Source organism: Oratosquilla oratoria, chromosome 21, assembly GCF_046742065.1.
Source record: "Oratosquilla oratoria isolate Oo_2021 chromosome 21, ASM4674206v1, whole genome shotgun sequence".
In the NCBI taxonomy this organism is placed as follows: Eukaryota; Metazoa; Arthropoda; class Malacostraca; order Stomatopoda; family Squillidae; genus Oratosquilla; species Oratosquilla oratoria.
Genome location: NC_134797.1, coordinates 3,063,314 through 3,070,813, shown reverse-complemented (window position 1 = coordinate 3,070,813; position 7,500 = coordinate 3,063,314).

Below are 7,500 nucleotides of genomic sequence, written 5' to 3'. Positions count from 1 at the left end.
TCAGATTGAACAGAAAAATCTGGTGATAAGTTAAAGGTTCTCTGGTTACTAAGTTACTAAGTCAGTTTACATAATTGTGATGAGATGACAATAGGAACTAGAAACTTTAGGAGTAATTACAGAAATAGAGGATCTGAATATAGATTTAGAAGCACTTCAAGGAATGCTAGATTTGGATGTTTTATATGTAATCAATAGGGGCATAAAGCACAAGAGTGTTGTTATAAGACTATCTGTTGGAACTGCAAATATAAGGGTCATTGTGAGTATCATTGTAGAAACTCACCTTTCTGTTTGTATCACCAGAGGATAGGACATAGAACACAGGATTGTAGGACAATACCAAGAAATTCCAGAAATTACTCAGAATTCATCAACTCCAAATGAAAATTTACTAATTGTGGAAGGTGGTGAAATAAAGTTGACGTTATTACATCCCAGAGCAATTAACAGGGTTGAAGTGAGTTGAAAGGAGTTACTGTAGACTCTGAAAATTTAACCATTCCAGAATCAATTAGGATAAAAAGTTTAAAATTGGACTCGGTGAGACATACAAGAACAAGGTAGAAATATTAGTGATTAGTACTTTGAATAAAGACATAGTGTTAAGAAAAGGTACACAGAATAGGATGTTTTCAAGTCTGTACAAGACCCATTAAGATTAAAAATGAGATAATTGAGGAGATACAATCACAAATTTGATCAATCTGTTCAATTCATTAAGAAACAGATTTGGCAGAGAGATATACGAGTCATTTAGAACCTATTTGTTGTCTTGAGTTAGAAGTAAGCTTAATTGCATTACTTGTGAAGCACAATAAAGTAATTGCTTTACCGGGGGACGCCTTGGTCAAAACAACTGTTTTAAAACATCAGATCAAGCTAAAACCAGGAAACCAACCTACTTATATACTTGCCTAAAGATTACCATATTCCAAGCTAGCCATTCTAAATAAATTTACCAATGAAATGTTATCACAGGATATAATAGAACCTAGTTTTAGTGAATGAAACTTTCCATTAATTCTGGTGCCAAAATCAGATGTACCATGCGTCTAGTTATTGACTATAGGAAATAGAATAAACGGATAATACCTTATACAGTGTCAATTATGTAGGACATGATAGATAGACATGGACTTAGTACAGTGAACTCAAAGATGGAAGCAGTGAAGAACTATTCAGTTTCGAACAATGCAGAAAGTTACAAGTTTCCTGGGATTGACAGGGTATTATATTAAGTTTAGAACATAAGAACATAAGAACATAAGAAATAAAGGAGACTGCAAAAGACCATAAGGCGTACACTAGGCAGCTCCGTATCCATCACCACCTGTCATCCCCATCCATAAAGTTGTCTAATCGTTTTTTAAAACAACTGATAGTTTCAGCGCTTACTACATGGTTACTAAGTTTATTCCATTCATCGACCACCCTATTAGTAAACCAATTCTTGCCTATTTCCTTCTTAAATCTAAATTTGTCCAGTTTATTCCCATTACTGCGAGTCCTGCCCTGTTGTTTTATTATGATGACCTTGTTTGCATCACCCTTGTTATAGCCTTTGATCCACTTGAACACTTCTATTAGATCACCCCGCACTCTGCGTCTTTCCAGAGAGTGTAAGTTTAGGTGCCTAAGCCTCTCTTCGTAAGGCAAATTTCCGAGTCCTTGTATCATTTTGGTCATTCTTCTCTGTACTGATTCTAGTGAATTTACGTCCATTCTGTAGGATGGAGACCAAAACTGTACCGCATAGGGTTATGCAGACATAGCTATTCCATTAAGTTCATTTGGAGATCTGTACAAGCTTTTGGCAAGTTGAAAAATAAATTTACTAGTTCTCCAGTTCTCATATTTCCTAATTATGTTAAAGAGTTCATTCTTTGTACTGATGTGTCTGGCATAGGGTTAGAAGGCATACTGATGCAAGAGAGAGATGGAAACTTGAATCCGATAGCTTACACGTCGAGACTTTGTAATAGTGCAGAGAGAAACTACTTCATCACAGAAAGAGAGATCTTAATATTAATTTATTCACTAGAGAGGTTTAGAGATATGAGACTGAGATATCCAATCAGAGTGTGGACTGATCATACAGCTATTCAGAACCTATTCAACATAAGAATCTTATGAGGTTAGTTTGAATATATTCTATGTAGGAAGAACACTGCAACAGATGAACTATCTAGAAATATTAACGAACCAACGTCAGGATTCATCAATTTCATCTGCAGTATTAATGCACTAATAACATTAGACGAGGAAATGATAACAAGGGAACTAAGAAGAAATAAGATTGGGGAAAAGTAGCTCAGAATTTGATGAACCCACGAGGTATTCCTCCAAAACTTCCAAAGGGGTATAAGATAGTGGAATTTCATTTGAGCAATGAAAAGCAGTTGTAAGTGGGAAGGATATTTCTAGGGGTCCAGTGAATCAGTTGGTAATACCACAAACTCTTGTACCAGAGATATTGATATTACATCATGATAGTCATTGTAGTTCACATCAAGGAAAGGATAAAACTTATAGACAAGCACAACTTAAATACTTTTGGCCAGGTATGAAGAAAGACATTTATGCTTATATAGAAAATTGCTTGAAATGTGCTGAGATAAAAGGAAATACACCTAAACCTGCTCCTATGCTATCATATCCCATTCCGCAGAAATCTTTGGAAGGAGTTTACATAGATACACTGGAGTTACCTATGTCTAAAATCGAGTGTAAATATATATCTATTGCCATTGATTATCTTTCAAGATTTTGTATTCTACAACCCATAACAAATAAGAGAGCTGAACAATTGCTCCAGTAATCTATGATCAGGTAATCTGTAATTTCACTTCTAAGATTTTAGTTTCAGGCAATGGTATTGAATTAAAAAAAAATATTGAAATAATTATGTAGGTTAAGATAAACAAAGTTAATATCCAGGTGAATTATCCTCAGAGCAATGGAGTTGTCTAGAGGTTAAATAAGAAAATTCTGCATTGTTTTAGAGATTTGATAAGCCCACATAGTATAACTTAGGATAGTTGGATTGCATGCCTTAAATGTATACTTGATAACCGAATTAATACAGCTACAGGAGAAACTCCACACTATATCATCTTTGGGAAAGACAAAATTCTCCCATATGAAATCTTGATTGCGGAACCAAAGCCTGTGTATAATATAGATGATTACATCTCAAATGGATACATACATTTCAAGCCAAGCACCTAAGAGTTAGGGAATACATGCAAGAGTATGCACAAGAGATAAAGAAGTAACAACATAAAATAGAATTACAAATAGGAGATTTTGTCATGCCCAAAATACATACAATAAGCAATAATCTTTTACCAAGATACTCAAGTCAATATAGAATAATTAATTTTGCTGGTGCAAATGAATACAATATCTTGCACTTAGAAACTATGAAAGTGTCAGTTATACATGCAGATAATTTAGAAAGGACTAAAATAGAATTTGATTGTGATGATAATTGTGGCATTGAGGATTGTAAAACAAAAATTCTTTTTGAGGGAAAAAAACATAGTGTATAAGTTCTATTGGGGAAACTGTAAGTTCTGATGAGTATCAGGAGTATGCATATAGCATGATGTGGGAATTGTGCATTGATACAGATATATATATATATTTTTTTACAAATAAGACTGGATTAATTATATTTTGTATGATGCATACCTGTAATTGGAAGTTTGTGCGATCCGGAGCCTAGGTCAGTCATGAAGACCTGGAGCCTTGCCAATGTTAAACCACGCCATTAAGTATTGTAAGATAATACTTTTCGTTTGTGTTCCATGAAGCATTGAAAAATTCTTGTGAAGCTTCACTAGTATGTGTCAATTGTTTGCTACAACTTCATGACAAAAAGATATTTGTAAGTCAGGTTACTCACAGTAATATAGGAATATTTCCTGTATATTCCAAACATACCTAGAAATCTACTATCTTTCCTAAGTTGGAATCAGATGTAAAATACCTCACATACAAACAATTTACCACCTTTTGAAAAAAAGAAAACATCCTCCATTGAGATCTAAAAAAAAAATCTAATAATGTAATTTTCTTAACTGTGCTTTTCTCATCAAAAAGAGGATGACATCAAATACTAATTGACACTATTTCCTGCTTTTATTATTGAAAATTATAGGATCTTTTGACTTTGGTAGTAGTGAATTTTACAATAAAATATATATATGCATTGAAATGTATTGTTTTCATATTTTGAATAGGGTGTTTTAAGGATCAGTAGATATTTGGTGCTATATTTGTATGTGTTATAGCAGTGGCATTTTTGGCTTACCATTAAGTTGATGACAGCATCCATTGTAGGATACTTTTTTTTAACCTTGTTAGCCAGTTTATGCAGAAATATTTTTAATAATTAGTTTCTTGTATATATATATATATATATATATACATATATATATATATATATATATATATATATATATATATATATATATTATAAATGTGTATTTCCAGAATATTGTAAAATGCCAATGCCCTGTAGGAGGGTAGTTGAAAATGGTTGGTCGAGACGACCAAGTGTTAGCTGTTGAGCCCTCTATGAGGGTGGTAGAGAATATGTAGAAATGGGTAGAAAGAGAGGTAGATGGCGAATGTCATATTTTTATAGTTTATGTATTTATATAATACCCGAAGGTGAAAAGGCGAGGAATTGCATGAGCTTGCTCTCAGCCTGATGTTTATAAACAGTAGCCAGGGATCCGATTTCACTGCTGATGTATGACGTGAATGTTTTGTTTTTTGTTGACTACATGTAATCTAAGTGGGCTACCCAGAGATTTGAGATTGTTAATGTAAACCATATTTCATAGTGACTTGTAATAAAGAATCTGTTTGGAGAAAGGGTGGAGAAGGAGAAAATTCAATTGGATTTTAATCATAAAGTTAAAGATAATTGGATTAAGAAATCACTACGTCACTGTAAAACTTACCTAGAACCTAAAATGCATATTCTCGGTGGGAGTCCCTTGGTGTACCCGAGACAGCCAAAAGTATAAGAAAGTACTGAAAAAAAGAATGAAAACATACAAGTTTCAATAATCCTAGACTGAAGACAAAATCTGAAGGAATAGAACATTATAAGTGGGAACAAAGAAAGTGGTGAAAAGAAGATGTGGGTTTTTACAAATGCGTATGGGGCTGGTATTGAAAAGAGCGTAGAGGAAAGGGAGGCTTTCTGGGTAGTTATAAATGAGTGTATAGAGGGATTAGGGAGAAATGTCAATGGAGTTGTATTGGGAGACCTAAATGCTAGGGTAGGAAATGAACCAATTGACGGAGTGATTGGGAAGTATGGAGTTCCAGGTAAAAATCGTAGTGGAGAATTAATGGTGAAGATGTGTCTTGAAAGAGAGTTGATGATAGCAAATACAGTGTTTAAGAAGAAAGTTAAGCATAAGTACACATGGGAGAGGGTGGTGGATGGAAGGGTGGTAGATAGAGCGTTAATGGACTATATAGTGGTGACCAGGAGTATGGTAGGAAGAGTTAAGGATGTACATGTTCTAAGGGGAGAGAGTGGGGGAATATCAGATCATTTTCTGGTAGAAGGTAAATTGAGAGTGGAGAATAGGTGGAGAAAGAGGAAAAGGGCAGAAGGTAGGGAGGTACTTAGAGTGAAATGCTTAAATAAGGAAAAAAGGAGAATGAGTATAAGAAGAATTTGAGAGAAGAGGGGGAAAGAGTAAAGGATAGAGTAGAACTAGAAGTGGAGGAGGAATGGGGATGGTTCAAGGAGGGAGTCAAAGTGTGCAAAGATGGTGTGTGGAACAAGGAGGGCGGGAGGAAATAGAAGGAGGGGTAGTGAGTGGTGGGATGAGGAAGCAAAGGGTGTAGAAGAGAAGAAGCAGGCATTCATAGAGTGGCTACAGATTAGGACGAGGGAATCGTATGAGAGGTACAGAGTAAAGAGAAAGAAAGTTAAGCATAAGATAAAGGAAGCAAAGAGGAGAGCAGATGTGAAATGGGGTAAGAGTATGACAGGAAATTTTGAAAGTAATAAAAAGATGTTTTGGAAGGAAATTAAAAGAGGAAGAGGAGGCGAATCAAGTAGAGAAGAAAAGGTAAAAGGTGCAGATGGAGAGATGATAATGGAAGAGAAGGCAGTAAGAGGCAGGTGGGCAGAGTATTTTAGGGAGTTGCTAAATGTGAAGGAGGATAGGGAGGGAAAGGTAGTTGCAGTGGGAAGCGCTAAGAAAATGAGAGAGATGAATGAGAAAAATGGAGGAGAAATAGGGAAGGATGAAGTGAAAGCAGGTGTTAAGATGATGAGAGCAGGTAAGGCACCTGTGTTGGATGAATGCCATGCAGAATGTCTGAAGAAAGGAGGGACAGTTATGGTGGACTGGGTGGCGAGGTTATTTGATGATTGTTTAAGAGAGGATAGAGTGCCGGAGGACTGGAGGAGTGCCTGTATAGTTCCACTTTACAAAGGAAAGGGGGACAAGTGTGAGTGTAGTAGTTACAGAGGGATCAGCTTGTTGAGTGTAGTTGGGAAGGCTTATGGGAGGGTCTTGATTGAGAGGATTAGAAGAGGAACAGAGGGAGTAATTGGTGAGGAACAGTGTGGTTTTAGGGCAGGTAGGGGATGTGTAGATCAGATTTTTGTGGTAAGGCAGATATGTGAGAAAGCTATAGGAAAATGTAAGGATGTTTTTTGGGCTTCTATGGATCTGGAAAAGGCTTACGACAGGGTAGACAGGAAGGCACTGTGGGAGGTACTGCAGATATATGGGATAGGAGGAAAGCTGTTAAGAGCAGTCAAGAGTTTTTATGAGAGTAGTAGAGCTTGCGTTAGGATTAGAAATGGAGAGAGTGAATGGTTTGAGGTAAAGGTGGGACTTCGTCAGTGATTATGTCGCCCTGGTTGTTCTATCTATACATGGATGGGGTGGTTCGAGAGGTGAATGCAAGGGTAGTGGGTCAGGGGTTGGAGATGATTAAAGAAAATGGAGAAAAGTGGGAGGTGAGCCAGCTGTTGTTTGCTGAGAAATAGACATCTTGGAATGGATGCTAACAGGAGGTTATATGAAGGAGTGATTGTGCCAACAGCAATGTACGGGGCAGAAACATGGAACATGAGAGAGGAGGTGAGAAGGAGTTTGAATGTGTTTGAGATTAAATGTCTGAGAAGTATGATAGGGGTTACTAAGCTAGATAAAGTGAGAAATGAGGAGGTGAGAAGGAGAACAGGGGTGGAAAGGGAGTTGGGAGATAGGGTTGATGAAAGAGTATTAGGATGGTTTGGACACATGGAAAGAATGAGTGAAGAAAGATTAGTAAAAGAAGTGTGGAAGGCGGAGGTGGAAGGAGTGACTATGAGGGGGCGTCCTAGGATGAGATGGATGGATGGGGTGAAAGGGGTTTTACAAAATAGAGGAATGTCTGTGGAGGAAGGACGGGAGACGACAGAAGATAGGGGTGAATGGAGAAGGGTGGTTGTATATAGATGAGGCT